The following is a 20,127-nucleotide window of genomic DNA, read 5'->3' as shown; positions in this document are numbered from 1 at the left end:
TTGGCTGACATGGAGCTTTCACACAAGTCAACAAACGATCTGATTGGAAACCTGTGGTGTTCTCTGGAAGCTGAGTGACAACAAGTCTCCCCAGACGTCCAGTTCTCTCCATCTCCTTCGATAGCATTTGCAAATGCATTTGCTTCATCGCAAAAGCCTCTTACCATTGATTTCTCGCCGGCAGTTGCCATTGTTTTATACTGGAAATTTGAGTGGCACTAAGCCTCCCCAAGATCCCAGTTCTCTTTGCGCTTGTCCAACCGAGATCTGGCTGACACTATCTCCTCGATCTTTCAGTCCTTCTTGATCCTTCTCAGCTCTTTGGTGTTACTTTTTTATTGGGAGGAGCGGTGGTGAAACTATGGGGGGGATGCACGATGGTGGTGTAGAACTTGTAGATATGCAGCTTTGGTGTTCTTCATTCCCTGTAACACTTATTCGTTATATTGTTTTCTTGTATTATTCTCCGCATTCAAGGGTTTTCCTTAATATTTCAGCCGTTTTCATTATCGTTAGTCGTTGTACTTTTACAGTTATTCCTCTGATTCCAATTTCTGACATCCTTTTTTCAAAGTTTTTCGGAATTGTTCCTAGTGCTCCTACAATTATCGATACTATTTTGATTTTTTTCATCATCCAAATCCCTTTTAACTCTCTGGCTAGCTCTGTGTATTTGCTTCGTTTCTCCTTTTCTTTCATACTCACCCTGTGGTCAGCTGGGACAGCAAAGTCTACGATTGGACAGGATTTTTCTTTCTTGTTAATTATTACGACATCTGGTCTTCTTGCTTGGATGGGTTTGTCCGTCTGTATGTCCATGTACCATAGGATTTTGTGGTTCTCATTTTCGAGTGCTGTTGTGGGTTTATACTTGTACCATTTGTCTGTACGCTCAAAATGCAGCTGTTTGCACAATTCCCAGTGCACCGCCCTCCCCACATAGTCATTCCTGTTTTTGTATTCCTTTTGGGCCAGTTTGCTGCATTCACTTACTATATGGTTTATCGTTTCGTCTCTTTGTCCACAGAGTCTGCATTTGCTGTTTTCTTGTGTTTTATCGATTCTTGCTTTGATATGGTTGGTTCTTATCGAGTTATCTTGTGCTGCAGTTATTAGAGATTCAGTTTCACGGTTTATATGTCCTTTTCGCATCCATGTCCAGGTGTTTTCGTTATTCTCATCTTTTGTCATTATTATGAATCTTCTGTGGAGTTGTTTCTCTTCCCATTTCTTTTTTCTTGTTTTGTCGTTTGTTTCTCTGTTTTCTGTTTTGTTGTTTTTTTCGGTGTCTCTCGCTGCCATAATTATCCTTTCAGTGTTTTGCATTATGTATTTTTCTAGTTCTGTTTTTGTATACTTCACACAGTCTTCTATACAGATCAGTCCTCTCCCGCAGTCTTTCCTTTTCATGTATAGTTTGACAGTATCGTCCTTTGGGTGCAGTGCATTATACATGGTCATGAGTTTCCTGGTTTTCTGGTCGAGTGGTCTCAGTTCTTCTTTTGTCCACCCTATAAACGTTCCAGAGTATCTTACTGCCCATGTATTTATACCTTTTATTAGGTTTCTGCTATATAACTTCGTTTCCAGGTGTTGTCTTGTTCTACTGAAGTATTCCTTTCCAATTTTCTCTTTCATTTCTGTTGCTCTGATGTGTCCGCTTCCAGAATTCCCAAGTAATTATAGTTGTCTTGTTCCCCAGTGCCCTCATTTCGGTTTGGTTGGATAGTTCTATGCCTTCTATCGTTTCCAGTTTTCCCTTTCTTATAACAAGTTGTACGCACTTTTCCATTCCAAATTCCATTTGGATATCTTGGCTGAAGATCCTGGTAGTGTTGATTAGTGTCTCTAGCTCCTTTTCGGTCCTGGCAAAAAGTTTCAGATCGTCCATGTACATCAGGTGGTTCATTTTTTCCTGTGTAGTGGAGAACTTGTATCCGGCTTGGCACTTTCTCAGAATACTGTTCAAGGGCATCATGGCTATGATGAACCGTAGTGGTGATGCCTCTTTGTATGTCAATTCCAGTCTTCATGTTTTCATTGCATTTTCTATTACGTTGGTATTTTATACATTTTTAGGCATTCTATTATCCATGCTTGGAGGATCCTGTTATACGCATTTTCATAGTCGATCCATGCCATGGCTAAATTCTTTCTCCTCCTTTTTACCTCGTTTAGGATCTTTTGATCTATATATAACAGGTCATGTGTTCCTCTTTTTCCTTTTTGGCATTCTTTCTGCTCCTCGGGGATGAGTCCACGATTATTTAGGGAGTGGTAGATTTGTTGCCACAGTTGCGCTGTCAGTATCTTCAACATAGTTGGTAAGCACGTGATTGGCCTATAGTTGCTAGGGACGGCTCCTTTCTACGTGTCCTTCTGTAGCAATGTGGTTCTACCTTTTGTCATCCAGTCTGGTACGTTTGCTTACTGTATACATCTTCTCAGGTTTTGGGCTAGCCTTTCGTGTACGGTTGTGAATTTTTTGAACCAGTATGCATGTATCCCGTCGTGCCCTGGTGCTCTCCAGTTTGCCATTTTTCCTATGGTTTTCTTTAGGGTTTCCTTGTTGATTTCATTCACTGTTCCTTCTTCTATTTGTTGTAACTCTTCTTTCATGTCTTTCAGCCATTCGACATTTCTATTGTGGTCTCGTCACTCTTCCAATATTTTACTCCAGTAGAGTTTTGTTTCTATCTGATTGGATTGTTCTGTTTTTGTTTTTCCTCCGTTCAAATTTTGGTAGAATTGACTTTCATTAGTTTCAAATGTTCTGTTTTGTTTGCATTGTTCAGATTTATATCTATATCATCTCAATCTCGCTTCTTTTGCTTTTATTTTTTGGTCCAGTTCTTCATGTTTCTTGTTTAGCCTCTTCCTGTCAGTTACATTTCCAATATTCTGTTTTCTCCACATTGCTTTCTTCCTGTTGATCATTTTGATTTCTTTTTTATGTTTGTGTATTTGGGTTTCTAGTCTTATTTCCCATCCAGGTTTTGTCGGTCCACTTGTCCCTGGTTTTTTTTTTCTGATTTGAGATTCATATTTACCATTTTGGCGCCTTCGTAGATTAGGTTGTTTAAGTTTGTGATTGTATTTGTGGGGATATGTGGGAGGAGCTTGTTAACATTCTCTGTTTCTGTTTTTAGTTTCTTCTACTCTTGGTTCTTTAACGATGGGAGATTTGTGTTTTCCTCGTTCATCAGTTGTATTATTTTATTTACTTCATTTGCTTCATTCTCTGTTAGTTCTGTTTTATTGTTCTCGGTTTCCACGTTTGTGGGCCTTGTTCTTTGTTGGTCGTCGGCCTTTGGTGTTTTTACTTGTGGGGCTTCGACTTGTGGGGTTGCTCTACGTGCGGTTCCGTTGGGGGATGCTTCTTGTTCAGTTTCATCATTTATTTTTCGCTGTATTTCTGCTAGTTCTAGTGTAGAGAGCCAACCTTTCTTGAGTATCAGTCTTGCTTGGTCCGCAATTCTTTGTTCTGTCGTATGGAAGTCACTGGATAGGCCCCTTAATTCTTTCATTCGTTTCCGATAACCTCCATATCTGTATTTAGGATGACTTCTATAGTAACATTCCATTACGAGTCTATTCTCTTTTGTTGTCCATTTCTTTTTTCGTTTTTTTTTTTCCTTTTGATAGTTATCATGGCTGTGCTGTCATTGGTCGGTATCATTTTGTTCCCTGAAATTAGAGGTTATACTTACCTGTCAGCGTCCATGTTATTTGAGTTTCTGAAATTAGAAAGGTGGCTAATATTCGCAGGTTGACGACCGGGTCCCCCATGCTGGCTTCCGAAGGAGCACCTGCCGATCATGACACCCAGTATTATTATTATTATTATTATTATTATTATTATTATTATTATTATTATTATTATTATTATTATTATTTTTATTATTATTTCATAGCAGCCTCAAACTTCCTGATGTTTTTATTTATGTATGTTTATTTATTTTAAAAAATTTTATTTCTCTAACTTTGTCTTCAGACATTCAAGCTATACCTTAACACTTTTGATGTTCCCCACAGGAAAGCCTTTTGTTAAATTGGAAAAGAAATTGTCTCATCAATCTGATTAAGCCATTTATGGTGGCTTTTTGTTATGGTCCCAAACGTTTCAATTACAATGGGAATCACCTTGACTTCTTTACATTTCCAGAGTCTAATTCCCATTTCAGTTCTTGGTATTTCTTTTATTTCTTATTTTTTCTCTTTCGCTCTGGTATCAAAATGGCTACGTCAATGATTGAGCAAGTTTTCTTATTTCGTGTTTATTTAGTAAAATTATTTCAGATCTGGAATGTTCAAGGACCTTATCCATCTGCATGGTTATATCTCAAAGAAGTTCGGCATTGTGTTTTTCCTGCAGCATTTCTGGTTTATGCTCACACCACTTCTCATTGTGGCTTAGATTTTGCATAAATTCCAGTGTAGGATCTGAGCGACTTAATCATGTCTCCATTTTTTATATTTGTGTTGAACTAGCATAGGGAATTCTGATACAAAATGCGCTAATATTTTCTCTCTTTTATTACACATTTTGCACATCGGTGATTCTGCAGTTTTGTCGATGTGGTGTTTGATGGACCTAGTGCGAGTGGCTTGTTCCTGAGATGCCATTAATGTGCTCTCAGTAGATCTTTTAAGATCTTTTAAGATCTCCCCTGTCCAACCAATTCCAGCTGTCGTTATATCTAAATTCAATATCTTAAAGAATACACTGTGTAGTTTCTTTCCAAATAATTTTTACCCTCTCTCTTGTAATCTCTGACTCTTCTTCACTTCAGGTCTTATTATCTTTTTCTTCTCACTTCATGCTGGATTCATGCAAGATGGTCCAAAAGCAGTCTGAAGCATTCCATACGTTTCTGTGGCATTTTTCTAAGTTTAAAAAACAATATTATTGCATATAGTTTTTCTAAAGTGTTCTCACATCCAGATTGCGTTTTTGAAATTCACCACCTATGACAACCAGGCTTTAGTAGGGTGTATTCCAATTCCTGCTGTAGCTGTTCATCTGAATCTGAAATCATAAAAATCAACCAGACATCTCATAAGATATAGACCAATAATAAATTTATGATAATTTTAAATGCTTGTACAAAAAAAAAAAAAAAAAATCCGGAAACCACTTGAAGGTACCTCGTATTTTTATAATTTTAAGCGCTAAACGTCTTATTTGATTCTGTCAAAAAGAAAAGTAAATAATGAGACTTTTTTTGTATTTACGAGTAATTTTAGTTTTTATTTTAGCAAATTTATGTAGTTTTTCTATTTGATGATTATAATTTGCTAAATTAGAAATATCATCGATATCGCTTACATAGAGCACCTAGCCTTCCAAAATTGTCACCCATCCGATACTGGCCAGGTTAATCGTTGCTTAACTTCGGTGATCCGGCGAGAACCGATATGTCAACATGATTATACCGTATTTTGTGGGTTGGTACTTGGGGGCGCATTAATTCACTGGGAGAGGTGCACCTCCAGTCTTCGTTAAGCCATGCATCTAGAGGAAAGAAAAATTCTGATGTAAAAACTGGTATACTCTGTCTTGTGGCAGTCATCTGCACCGACAAAGATTAGCAGTAATACCAAAAAGTGTGGTCAGTTCTACACAAAGCCTTTATCAAAGTTGTTTTTCGCCTTCGGGCCGGGATCAAAGTGTAGTATCTGTTCTGCAGATGCTGCACTTAAGGTAATTTGTCCCAGCCAATGGAGGGGAAATCCTCTATACTGGGACAATTATTATTTTTGGATCCAATCAGAGTGCCCCTTTTCCTTTTTTTTCGGGGAGCTGGTTTAACCCCACTTTAAAAACGACCTTGTGTCACATTTTGCTTTAGCGGGGAAGCAAATAAATAAGCCTTTATCAAAGTTGACCCTCTCCAGTGTGCTGAAGTGTTACTTATACCTGCAAGTATCCTGCACTTCTACAAGGCCACCGTCCGCCAATGTATAGAGGATTGTTTCCACATTTGAGTTGGCGCAGCTGCTACTTGTCTTTCTCTCTTAGACAGCGTTTCAAAAAAGAATCGCCAACCTGATGGGCCCCGCTGTCTTCTAACTGGTTTTGTTGATTTGGCCCTTTTTCGAAGTCAGGAAGAACACAATTGCTGGTGACCTTTTCCCAGACTAGATGGACAACGACTAGAGCATACGGTAGCAACCAACTAACATACAAGGTATGATGATAAACTTTCATGCACCATACAAGGTGCAAGCCTAACGTCTGTAACTAAGTCTACGTCACAATTATCACCGACAATGTGCCACATTCTCAAAGATGTTTTGAAATTTTAAAACATTGAGAATTATTGCACTGTTTTGATCTAAGTATTTTTTCCTGGAAGGAAGAGGTTACCGCTTATTAAGGCTCAGAAGCCACTCTAGGATAAGAGAGTCTGATAAGACAACACTGAGGCGCTCAGTAATGGTAGAACTTTGGTAGGGTTTGTATCATTTATGAGAACTTATTTACATTCACGAGACTTGAAAACGACCATGTTATAGTCAGCTGGGAAGCAGCCCCACAGTATTGTGTTCCATAGACGGACAGTTCCAGGTAAGAAATTTTTCTAATGGAGTTTTCGTTTAGTTTTAGACATTGGAATTTTTTTTTACTGTTGTTGTTGCTTGAAAAGTATTTGGTGTGAATGTTTTGCAGAGGGATCATAGATTGAAGCTCAGTCGAACACCTGCCATTAAAATAACGATAGAGTATATATAAACTCGCAACGTCTCTTCTAATGTACTTATATAAGTGGTACAGTACGTACAGAAGTAACAGATCCATAAGTATATAATTTCCTCATATGTAAGAACATTTTCTTCATTAAAGACCTCCTAATGGGAGCTTAAGTCCAAGAAATTGAGTTGTTTTTGGTTCTAAATCTAACATTCAGTTTTAGCATAGCAATATGTTTTTGATTTGTGGTAGGATCAGGTTTGGTCTCGTTCACGTCTTAAAGTGTCCAAGACAGAGTGTCCCCGCCCCCGATACGACCCCGGAAAACCTTGGCACATTATGGCAACCTAGAAACTTCAAAGCATTACTACATTCTTTTATTGTGCATTTGTGAGGGGAGCGATATTACCGGTTGCATGAAGTGCACCCACTTGGTCGCTCGAAGTGCGCCTACCGGTGAATGCCGACTTTTTTTTTTTTTTTTTTGTTTTTGTTTTTTACATTTCCAGGGTATCTTCTTGGGTGAGCTTGATTTAAAGGCTACGCTAAACTGACTTTCTCTCCAGTTGTGCTGAAATGGAAAGCAGGCCATCTATTGAGCTCGTGTAAAATTGCTTCAATCACAAAAAGTGAGTTTGTAAAGTCTTTAAAATAAAAAATAAATAAAACGACAAAACACAAAATTAGCTGTTTCGGCTCATAATATTTCTCACTCTCTCTCTCTCTCTCTCTCTCTCTCTCTCTCTCTCTCTCTCTCTCTCTCTCTCTCTCTCTCTGCCAACCTCACTTCATCATCATCATCATCATCATCATCATTTATTTATTTATTTACTGGGAGTTTTCATAAAGGCTATCATCAAAGATTTCCTTCTGTCAACAGCCTGCGGCGTTCGTTGGAGTCTGAGTGACAAAGAATCTCCACAGGAGGCCAGTATTCTCTACCTCTATTTGTAAATGAAACTGCGTTCTTGCAACAACAGTTTACCATTGGTTTTTGGCTGGCACAGACAATTTGTCTTCACTCGAATTTGGGTGATAATAAGCCTCATCAAGGTCCCAGTCCTCTTTGCACTCATCGAATGGAGATTAGGTTAGTGCTTCCTTCCAAAACTATTTGGTTTGATGCCAGTTGATGCCGATATTATTATTATTATTATTATTATTATTATTATTGTTATTATTATTATTGTTATTATTATAATTATTATTGTTGTTATTGTTATTATTATTATTATTGTTATTATTATAATTATTATTGTTGTTATTGTTATTATTATTATTATTGTTATTATTATTATTATTATTGTTATTGTTATTATTGTTGTTATTGTTAATATTATTATTGTTATTATTATTATTATTGTTGTTGTTATTGTTATTATTGTTGTTATTGTTATTATTATTGCCTCACATGGAGCTTTCACACAAGTCAACAAACGATCGGTTTGGAGACCTGTGGTGTTCTCTGGAAGCTGAGTGACAACAAGTCTCCCCAGACGTCCAGCTCTCTCCACCTCCTTCGATAGCATTTGCAGAAAAATCTGCGTCATCGCAACAGCCTTATACCATTGATTTCTCGCTGGTAGTTGCCATTGGTTTGTACTGGAATTTGAGTGGCACTAAGCCTCCCCACGATCCAAGTTCTCTTCGCGCTTGTCCAGCGGAGGTTATTCCAGCGCTCTCTCCTTGGTCTTTCCATCCTCCTTGATCCTTCTCGGCTCTTTGGTATCACTTTTCTTTATCGTTAGGCGTTGTCTTTTTGCAGTTATTCCTCTGATTCCAATTTCTGCCATTCTTTTTTCGAAGTTTTTCGGAATTGTTCCTAGTGCTCCTACTATTACCGGTACTATTTTGATTTTCTTCATCATCCAACTCCCTTTTAACTCTCTGGCTAGCTCTGTGTATTTGCTTCGTTTCTCCTTTTCTTTCATACTCACCCTGTGGTCAGCTGGGACAGCAAAGTCTACGATTTGACAGGATTTTTCTTTCTTGTAAATCATTACGATATCTGGTCTTCTTGCTTGGATGGGTTTGTCCATCTGTATGTCAATGTCCCATAGGATTTTGTGGTTCTCATTTTCGAGTGCTGTTGCGGCTTTATGCTTGTACCATTTGTCTGTACGCTCAAAATGAAGTTGCTTGCATAATTCCCAGTGCAGCGCCCTCCCCACTTGGTCATGCCTGTTTTTGTATTCCTTTTGGGCCAGTTTTCTGCATTCACTTACTATATGGTTTATCATTTCGTCTCTCGGTCCACATAGTCTGCATTTGCTGTTTTCTTGTGTTTTATCGATCCTTGTTTTGATATGGTTGGTTCTTATCGAGTTATCTTGTGCTGCAGTTATTATCGAGTTATCTTGTGCTGCAGTTATTAGAGATTCAGTTTCACGGTTTATATGTCCTTTTTGCGTCCATGTCCAGGTGTTTTCGTTATTCTCATCTTTTGTCATTTTTATGAATCTTCCGTGGACTTGTTTCTCTTCCATTTCTCTTTTCTTCTTTTGTCATTTGTCTCTCTGTTTTCTGTTTTGTTTTTTTTTCAGTGTCTCTCGCTGCCATAATTATCCTTTCAGTGTTTTGCATTATGTATTTTTATAGTTCTTTTATTTTTATAGTCCTCTCCCACAGTCTTTCCTTTTCACGTAGAGTCTGTCAATATCGTCCTTTGGGTGTTGTACATTATGCATAGTCATGAGTTTCCTGGTTTTCTGGTCGAGTGGTCTCAGTTCTTCTTTTGTCCACCCTAAAAACAGTCGAGAGTATCTTACTAGTGATACTGTCCATGTATTTATACCTTTTATTAGGTTTCTGCTATATAATTTTGTTTCCAGGAGTTGTCTTTTTCTCCTGAGGTATTCCTTTCTAATTTTCTCTTTCATTTCTGTTGCTCTGATGTGTCCGCTTCCAGAATTCCCAAGTAATTATAGCTGTCTTGTTCCCCTAGTGCCCTCATTTCTGTTTGATTGGGTAGTTCTATGGCTTCTATCGTTTCTAGTTTTCCTTTTCTTATAACTAGTTGTGCGCACTTTTCCATTCCCAAATTCAACTTGGATATCTTGGCTGAAGATCCTGGTAGTGTTGATTAGTGTCTCTAGCTCTTTTTCGGTCCTGGCAAAAAGTTTCAGATCGTCAATGTACATTAGGTTGTTTGTTTTTTCCTCTGTATTGGAGAACTTGTATCAGTTTGGCACTTTCTCAGAATACTATTCAAGGGCATCATGGCTATGATGAACAGTAGTAGTGATAGCGAGTCTCCTTGGAAGATGCCACTTTGTATGTTAATTTCTGTTACGTGTTGTCCATCAGCTGTCAATTCCAGTCTTCATGTTTTCATTGCATTTTCTATTACGTTGGTGATCCTGCTTGGCATTTTATACATTTTTAGGCATTCTATTATCCATGCTTGGGGAATCCTGTCGTACGTTTTTTTGTAGTCGATCCATGCCATGGCTAAATTCTTTCTCCTCCTTTTTACCTCGTTTAGGATCTTTTGATCTATATATAACAGGTCATGTGTTCCACTTTTTCCTTTTTGTCATACTTTCTGCTCCTGGGGATGAGTCCACGGTTATTCAGGGAGTGGTAGATTTGTTGCCTCAGTTGTGTTGTCAGTATCTTCCACATAGTTGGTAAGCACGTGATTGGCCTATAGTTGCTAGGGACGGTTCCTTTCTCCGTGTCCTTCTGTAGCAGTGTGGTTCTACCTTTTGTCATCCAGTCTGGTACGCTTGCTTCCTGTATGCATATTCTCAGATTCTGGGCTAGCCTTTCGTGTAAAGTTGTGAACTTTTTTAACCAGTATGTATGTATCCCGTCGTGCCCTAGCGCTCTCCAGTTTGCCATTTTTCCTATGGTTTTCTTTAGGGTTTCCTTGTTGATTTCAGTCACTGTTCCTTCTTCTATTTGTTGTAACTCCTCTTCTTTCATATCTTTCAGCCATTCTGCATTTCTATTGTGGTCTCGTCGCTCTTTCCATATTTTAATCCAGTAGAGTTTTGTTTCTGTCGGATTTGGTTGTTCTGTTTTTGTTTTTCCTCCGTTCAAATTTTGGTAGAATTGGCTTTCATTAGTTTCAAATGTTCTGTTTTGTTTGCATTGTTCAGATTTATATTTATATAGTCTCAATCTCGCTTCTTTTGCTTTTATTTTTTGGTCCAGTTCTTCATGTTTCTTGTTTAGCCTCTCCCTGTCAGTTACATTTCCAATATTCTGTTTTCTCCACATTGATTTCTTCCTGTTGATCATTTTTATTTCTTTTTTATGTTTGTGTATTTGGGTTTCTAGTCTTATTTCCCATCCAGGTTTTGTCGGTCCACTTGTCCCTGGTTGTTTTTCTGATTTGAGATTCATACTTACCATTTTGACGCCTTCGTAGATTAATTTGTGGGGATATGTGGGAGGAGCTTGTTAACCTTCTCTGTTTCTGTTTTTAGTTTCTTCTGCTCTTGGTTCTTTAACGATGGGAGATTTGTGTTTTCCTCGTTCATCAGCTGTATTGTTTTATTTACTTCATTTGCTTCATTCTGTTAGTTCTGTTTCATTGTTCTCGGGTTCCACGTTTGTGGGCCTTGTTCTTTGTTCGTCCTCGGCCTTTGGTGTTTTTACTTGTGAGGCTTCAACTTGTGATGTTGCTCTACGTGTGGTTCCGTTGGGGGATGCTTCTTGTTCAGTTCCATCATTTATTTTTCGCTGAATTTCTGTTAGTTCTAGTGTAGAGAGCCAACCTTTCTTGAGTATCAGTCTTGCTTGGTCCGCAATTCTTTGTTCTATTATACTTACCTGTTCAGCGTCCATGTCATTTGAGTTTCTGAAACTAGAAAGTTGGCCAACATTCACAGGATGACGACCCGGTTCCCCATGCTGGCTACCGAAGGAGCACCTGCCGATCATGACACCCGGATCTTTCTTCTGTGTCCCACGGTTTGGATTATTTGTAATTGACATTTTTCATGTTTTGGTGTATGTGGCAACACCGAGCCCAGAATTGTTTAACCTGTGGTTCTGTTGCAGGGATAGTGTAAAGCTCCTGTGTATCCAAGAGGTATCGTGCACTGTCACACATACATATGGGACATATATATATATATATATATATATATATATATATATATATATATATATATATATATATATATATAACTAAGTATTCTAGTAAAAATCGAAAGTTATGCTCTGAAAGAGGGCGTTTGAAGATAGGTCTACCTTACACCATACTGCTTAGCCGCTGGAAATGTTGCATGGGAAAATACAAGGAGGGCAATTTTCCCTGCCGCTTTAGTCGTATTTAATTCCCTCGTTCAAAGGCGGGGCACATTTTACGTCAATATCGGTAAAAAGTCTGGTTTCTTTTATAAATTCGAACTAACATTTAACTAGATAATTCGCCTGTCGCTCGTCTGGATGTTTTTCCATTCATTTTTAGAGGATTTTCATTAAATTTGAATTGACAAACGGAATTATACGTTCATATCGAAACAAAGACTGTTTGCTGAAATGAATTCGAAGTAACATTTACTTTTTTTTTTTTTTTAAACATAAACTCACATTTCATTGGGTTCTTTAAGAGAGTTTTCTGTCACGAGTGTACTAATACCTATCCTCTGTGGGCTCCAGTCTTGAGTTAAATGCCAGGTCGTTGGTCAGTAGAGGGTAAGGGGTAGGAGAGGTATGGGGGGTGGGGTGGGTGGAAACAGTCCTTTCTAGTACAAACGGTGAAAGTGCACTGGGGGGGGGGGACCAACCGAATACTTAATCCCAAGAAGTCGCTGCTTTTTCAACACCCCACTGCCCACAGCTCCAGTCGGGTCGTGTTATTATTATTATAATTTTATTATTATTGATATTATTATTGTTATTGTTATTATTATTATTAATATTATTATTGTTGTTATTATCATTATTTTCATTATTATAATTTTTTTAATTATTATTGTTATTGTCATTCTTTATATTGATATTATTATTATTCTTATTATTGTTATTGTTATTATTATTGTTATTATTATTATTATCGTTATTATTATTATTGTTATTATTATTATTATTTTTATTATTATTTTATTATTATTATTATTGTTATTGTTATCATTATTATTGTTATTATTGCTATTGTTATTATTATTATTATTGTTATTATTATTATTATTGTTATTATAATTGTTATTGATTTTGTTATTATTATTATCTTTATTATTATTGTTATTATTATTGTTATTATTATTTTTTTTATTATTATCATTTTTGTTATTGTTATTATTGTTATTTTTATTATTATTATTTTCATTATTATTACTGTTATTATTATTGTTATTATTATTATTGTGTTTATTATTGTTGTTATTATCAATATTGTTATTATTATTGTTATTATTATTATTGTTTTTATAATTATTATTATTTTTATTATTATGACTATTATTATTATTATTATTATTAATTTCATAAATAGTTGTGACGCTTTTAGTTTTTCACTTAATTGCGTTAGGGAGCATATTAAAATGATCAATTAGATGAAAAGCACTTGGTGTTGGATTTTTTGCTGAGCCAAGCAGAACTGACTTCTGGAGTACGATGATGTCGTACTTGATTCCCAAGGAGACTAACTGTTTCTGAAGATCATCTGGAATTGAACCATGCGCACATATCACGATTGGCGCGGTGGAAGTTTTCTTGTTCTACAACCTAGCTATTCCAACCCTCAGCTTCTGATCCTTCCGCAGGTTTTCATTCTTTCTGGTTAGATGATGTCGCTTATTATTTACCAGCGGGGGTACCCGGCGTTTCCCGGGTGTTTGTAGATGTGTGTGGTGTTAAATAAAAAAGAAACGGGGGGGGGGTATGACGAACCCGAAGCCCTGAGTTTATAAAATCGGCTAGCCAGAATGAGTTAGTGAAAGATGTTTGAATTTATTTACGAACCAAATTGACAGGTGCGCGCCCGGAAGTCGTCGATCGTTACGACGACGACGAAGACGACGACGACGACGACGACGACGACGACGACGTAGGTTTGTTTGTTATAAGTAAAGTAAAAAAAAAGAAAACAACGTTAAAACTTAAGCGGGAAAAAGCAAAAAAAAGCTAACGTAAGGCAAACGAACGATAAAACAAACACGTGAAAAATGGCTTAAATAAGCCTGTTTCGATATTAAAATTTAAAAAATCGGTGGGTACCCGGGTGTTTTTGGGTATGTGGTCGGGGGTGGATAAGCGAAGTAAAAAAAAACAAAGAAAAAAAAACAGAAAAACGAACGTTACGTGAAAAATGGCTTAAATAACACTGGTTCAATATTTAAATTTAAAAAATCGAAAAAAAAAAAAAGACATCTCGCACCACGATTCGAACACAAACCCCTCAGATAATGAACCAACGCGCTAATCGACTGAGCTAACGCGACGTACTTGAAATTTTAATCAAGTTTTCTAACTATTTAAAGTAAATAATGCCATGACGTCATCTGGCGCATGCGTAGAACCGCTCGTCGTCACGAGAAGACCGTTTTTGTTGACCCCCCCCTGTCGAAAATTGTCGATTTCGGGGTGAAAAAATGAACGTTTTTGGCCAATTTTTTGATATTTTTCGAGCGAAGGATGGGGCTTCAATGGAATACCGAGTTTGTGAATTTTCGTCGTATCTGTCAAAATTTTCTAGCAGGCACACAAACATACACACATACATACATACATTTTCGCTTTTATATATATAGATTACTAGCGAGGGGTACCCGGTGTTGCCCGAGTTTTTGGAGGTGTGTGTGTGGGGGGGGGTAAAAATAAAGTAAGTATGAGGATCGAACCGGAACCGTCGAGGCAAAGTTGTAAATTAAAGCGTGAAAAAAAAAGTGCGACGTTAACCATTGCCCCACCGCGAGATGCTAAGGGAAAAATGTATGAATTTATTTAATTACTTGGATTTAGCAGGTGCCCGTATTAATGAGTTAATGAGGTCAAGTTTGACTGTGGGATAGTATTCATTTACTGCTGAACGCCCCCCCCCAAGATGTTATAGGAAAAAGACTAACCCACATGCGGCGAGCGACAAATATTGAATATTTATCTTCCCGAAATCGAGCAAATTAAATAGACAGGCGAGCTTCGTTGTTAACTGTGAGATATTGCGATTTATATGTGATATAAAAAGTTTTAATAAGTTGTGAACCGACCGACCGCTTCTCTGAAAAAAGCCTATTTAACTTATAATAATAATAATAATAATAATAATAATAATAATAATAATAATAATAAAGATTAAATAATAATAAATAATCTATATATATAAAAGCGAAAATGTATGTATGTATGTGTGTTCGCTTTTTCTGTATGTCAACAAAACATACAGAAAAAGCGAACACACATACATACATACATTTTCGCTTTTATATATATAGATTATTTATTATTATTTAATCTTTATTATTATTATTATTATTATTATTATTATTATTATTATTATTATAAGTTAAATAGTATTATCGTTTTCCGTTATATAACTCGTTTGTTATAATGATGTGTTCCAATTATTTTTGTTTTTCCATATATATATATATATATATATATATATATATATATATATATATATATATATATATATATATATATAATTCTTGACAGTATCTGTTTCGTAGCGCAAAATCAATCATGCATATATATATGTATATATATATATATATATATATATATGTATATATATATATATGAACAAATGATTAATAAATGATTTTATATATATATATATGCATATATATATATGTATATATATGTATATATATGTATATATATATATATATATATATATATATATATATATATATTTATATATATATGTACTGTCTGATCTGTTCGTCATTACGCGGTCGTAAAATACACTGAAATATGTTATTCTAATTTACGCAGATTTCGTATTTATTATAGAGTCAATTTTCTATTGATTATTCCATATTATATTTTACCTAATATATAGTCATTATTTCAAAAGCAAAAAAAATAAATAAATAAATAAATAAATAAAATATGAATTGAGCGCCATCCGCTAGAATGGAAATCGAAACCAAAATTTATATTGAGGATTGTTAAAAGATGTAAAAAATTATGGCGATCATTGAAAAAGGAAGAAGAGAAAAGAGAATTGACAGAATAATGAAAAAAATGTAAAAAATAGGCAGGGAATAAAGGAAAGAGCAGATAAGAAATACGAAAATACATATAAAAGGGCAAGTTATGTATATACCATGTGACCCTCCCCCAACAAAAAAAAAAAAAACCCAGAGGACATTCAATTGTTTTTCTGAGCAGTTTACAGTCAACGGAGAAAAAAAAGGCCGAAGACCCTAGTGTCTTGATGTGATGTTTTGAATATAATAAACTAGTTATGACCAAAGTTTCATTTCATTCGGACAAAACACTAAGAAACGGGTCTAATTAGAGTTGGGGCCCATTTTTTTGGTCACCCTATATATATATATATATATATATATATATATATATATATATATATATATATATATATATAAGCAAAATCCGCAAGATAAAGGAAAGATAATTAAAAAAAACAAAACTTTTCAAATTCGAAAGTGTAGAAATATGAAATATAGAAGTATGTATTTATGGAACAACAAATTTACGAGATTAAAAAGCCTCAATATCAGTGATAGAGCCTAATATAAGTAAAAATAAAAAGTAAAAACATTGTAGTATTAAATTTACAATATTTTATTCAGAACAAGGAATACGAAAAAAAAGATGAAAGGTTCTTGATTTCATGGAGTTTAAAAGAAAGCTCAGAAAAAAGATAGCAAATGGTAATTATAGACAAATATCTATTTTTGCCGGTTAGCTCAATTGTTGAAGATCCTGGATATGACCTTAAACTATATCCAGTGGTGAGGTCCCAGCTTGCAGGCTTTAGGGAGTGTGGAACCACACTTTAATTGCCATTGCTCCCAGGTCCACTCTGACCCGGAGTGGTAATTCCTGTTAGGGTCCCAACTATGGACTAAATAGAAACCGACTTGAAAACAACAAATATATACTATTAAAAAAATTTTCTTCAAAATCTTTGGATTCGGCATTAAATAACCCGAAAAGGGTTGATATGCCGTAAAATAAAACCAACAAACCAACCAACCAACCAACCAACCAACCAGCCAACCATCAATTGTTGAAAACATTCGAGAAAGAAAATTGAGAGAAAAGTATAAGTTTATAGATAAAATGAAAGGGAATACTCAATAAAGTCCAACATGTATGGTTGTAAATATCCAGTGATATGCAAAAGTTCACGGTAAGTGGGGGAATTAGTGAGTCCAAAAAGAGTTCAGTAAGATATTCTCTTTAAAAAATATCTGGGGTTAGCGAAGGAATGAAAAGTCTGTGTAGAAAAATCCTGTAGTGAAATGCGGGAGTAAAACCCAATCCATGGAAATGGTACTTCTTGTGCAGAAAGGCATATAAAGTCTTATTTTTCAAATGGAAAATAATTAAAAAGTAAAGAATTAGATTTGAAGCGGGGCAGTTGGCGAAATAACCTTCCATGGCCAATGTAAATCTTATAAAAGCGAAAGAATGGAAAAATGAAAGAATGAATCGAAAGAAGTAAACGGAAGAGAAAATTAATAAGGTCAAAGTAGGGGGAGATGAGGTGTTTGATGTATGTACTATTAATGGGATAAAACCGGACAAAAAAGATTGGTCAGAGAAGGTGTGGGGTTTACGTAAAGGGGGGAGAAGCCTAAAGTGAGAGGTGTCAGGTTACTTGGTGTAAGAGAAAGATAGTTTGAAATAAGGAAGAAAACGGTAAAAGATGAATAAATAAATAGATGCAGAAAGATGTAAATTAAACAATATATATACATTGGTAAAAAAATTAGATGAAGATAATATTGAGAAATAAGCCGTGTACCAAAGAACTGTTAAAATTGGTAAAACAAAATTAGCGAGAAAGTAAAAATGTAAGACATTCAAACTTATGTGTATTAGAGAATAAATTGGAGCGAATGAAATATGCTGGTCTTGAGAGAGTTGTAGAGGAGCGGAGCCCTAGCAAATGTTAAGATAAGTGATGGATTTAGGTGGAAATAAATTTAAGTGAGGATATAGAGGGATAGATTTAATCAACATTAAAATGCAGTTCAGGGGGAGAATTAAAAAAAGTCAGTTAAGATTTGAAGCGGGACATTTAGGGGATAACATAATATAGAAGAAAAACAAAGAAGTAAAAATATTTTTAGAATAGAGTGGTAGAAAATATAGCAGTGTATGATAAAATAGCTTGGAAGAGAATCATATATAGCCGAAGAGGAAGACAGTATCAAGACATTAGGTCGGGAGATTTTTAAAGAGCTAAATGCAAAGGGTGGATGTATTAGAAGGATATAAAAGAAAATTGGAGCACAACGATTATTGTCTAATTAAAATGACGTAAAGTAAAAAAAAAAAAAAAAAAAAAAAAACGATTAACCGAGCAGTAAGCATGAGGGAATAAAAGTATTTCAAAAATGGTAAATAAAAGAGCAAAGGAGATTATAGGTAAAAGGGAAATCATAGGTGAGAAAAGAATTATCAGACTCGAAGGTGAAGTGAATGGGGACGGGAAATAGTTATGTAATTTCCAATTGGCAATACTTGTATTTTTTTCCTATGCTTGCAGCTTGAAATTAATTCGTTTCTAGAATAAATAATGTTAATACTTTGAGATAAGGTGATCATGGTTACAACTTCAGCTGGCAAGACTTAGCGCCAGGAGTGTAAGATCTATTTTTTTTTTTTTTTAGTATTGATCATTTAATGGAAAAGCCCTATCTTATTACATTCATTAATCCTTATCCTCGGGGTGTCTTCGGGCCTTGATAAGTGGTTACTTTCAAGTAATAAAAAAGAGGGGAATTTTTACTAGGTTTCGATGATGATTTTGTACATTATCAATACCGAAAGGAATGCGCTGGTAAGCACCTCTACAGATGTGGCAAACGAATCCCGTTTCATGACACAGGCTCGTACACAGGTAATGAATTATGTCAGAAGTAAAATGTTTTTTGGTCGGAGACAATAACCCGACCAGGATGAGAGCCGTTGTTGCTGCTGCATTTACTTCCGCCGCAGTAACGTGTGACGCAAGTTCGGAAGGCAGGGATTAAAAAGCTAGCGCTCAACAAAATAAGCACTGACCTGAAAAATGTCCGAGTAGCACCGTCGACATTCACTGGTAAAGGCGCCTCAGGCGATTATCAACAAACTAATACCTTTTCAAAAAGAGAAGTTTAAGCCTGGAAAGTGGATCGGTTAAACAGCACAGAATCATACATCGGCAAAGTAGCTTAAATTGTAGTGTTGGAAAGATTAATCGGAATCGGGAATCAAGAAAATCGGAACTTTTTAAAGTATCGGAATCGGTACTGGAGTCGGAGAAAAATGTGTCTATTTCCGATACCAAAAACGATTCTTATAATTGTTTAATATTTGGTTTGCTTTTGTTTAAAACTTAATTTTCTATTACTGCTACTAAAGATAAAATGGTGCACTAGTTTTCAGCTAAAAAAAAAAACAAAAAATAAAACCAAAATAAAAATGTGCAGATCATCCTCACAATTTAATTTTTTTACATTCACGAAAATATATTATATGTTTTTACGGTAATTTAAAGAAAAACAACTCTATCGTTAAATGTTTAGTGATTTTAAAAGAATCGAAATCGGAATCGTTAATTGTATCGGGAAAAATTTTGGAATCATCCCATCACTACTAAATTGGCTCAGATTCTGCGGACTGATTGTCGTGCATGTATCCTCGTCTAATATAAACATCTCCACGGGTGAAATCAGAAAATGAAGAAAGAATATGTATTAACTAGTATATTTTCGGATTTCTCGCCGGAACAATTTCAACAATTTCTCTAGACTGCGTTAATAAAATGACAACTATCCCCCCCCCCAACCATGCACCCACCCAATATAAATCCAGATAGCGTGACAAGTTAATCTTTTAAAGAATGTTGTTAATCTCCAACCGGATGGTGAGTATCAACAGATTATCGAGTTGGAAGATGACGAAGTCTCAAGGATAAAAAAAAAGAAGAAACCGCTCGTTGCAAAAACTGTAGGATTTAAAACAACGAAATCCTCTAAAGAACTTATTTAGTGATAAAATATTCAGAAACAAAGAAATATACGTGAAAAATGTTTTTCTTAGTAGAAAAACATTTTCGATTTGTCGCAATATGTTAGCAAACACATTGGCGTTGCCCAGGAATACGTAAGGACCTCTGTGTACCCCCTGCACATTGTTCTGAACCGTATATAACTATTTTTCTTCTCATTCTAGAGGGGGGGGGGAGAGTAAAGTTGTCGCCTTAAAGAATACGATAGCTGTATTTTTAAATTTTTATTGAAAAAAATCTATTCAGATAACGTGATTATGTAGTAGAGATGACATCTATTCAA

The 20,127-nt window shown here is 35.5% G+C and overlaps 1 long non-coding RNA gene across 1 annotated transcript in view; it reads right to left on the bottom strand.

The window, feature by feature from the left end:
• LOC145278067 (uncharacterized) overlaps positions 1 to 20,127 on the bottom strand; it is a 193,935-nt gene that overhangs the window by 126,950 nt on the left and 46,858 nt on the right. Inside the window, exon 2 of the long non-coding RNA XR_013868306.1 lies at positions 18,857 to 18,930. This is a non-coding gene — a long non-coding RNA (uncharacterized LOC145278067). The remainder of the gene's footprint in view (positions 1 to 18,856; positions 18,931 to 20,127) is intronic.

Source organism: Euprymna scolopes, chromosome 6 (genome assembly GCF_053919585.1).
Source record: "Euprymna scolopes isolate OS-2025 chromosome 6, ASM5391958v1, whole genome shotgun sequence".
Classification (NCBI taxonomy): domain Eukaryota; kingdom Metazoa; phylum Mollusca; class Cephalopoda; order Sepiida; family Sepiolidae; genus Euprymna; species Euprymna scolopes.
The sequence above is the reverse complement of the archived record's forward strand: the minus strand, read 5'-3'. Positions and strand labels throughout refer to the sequence as shown.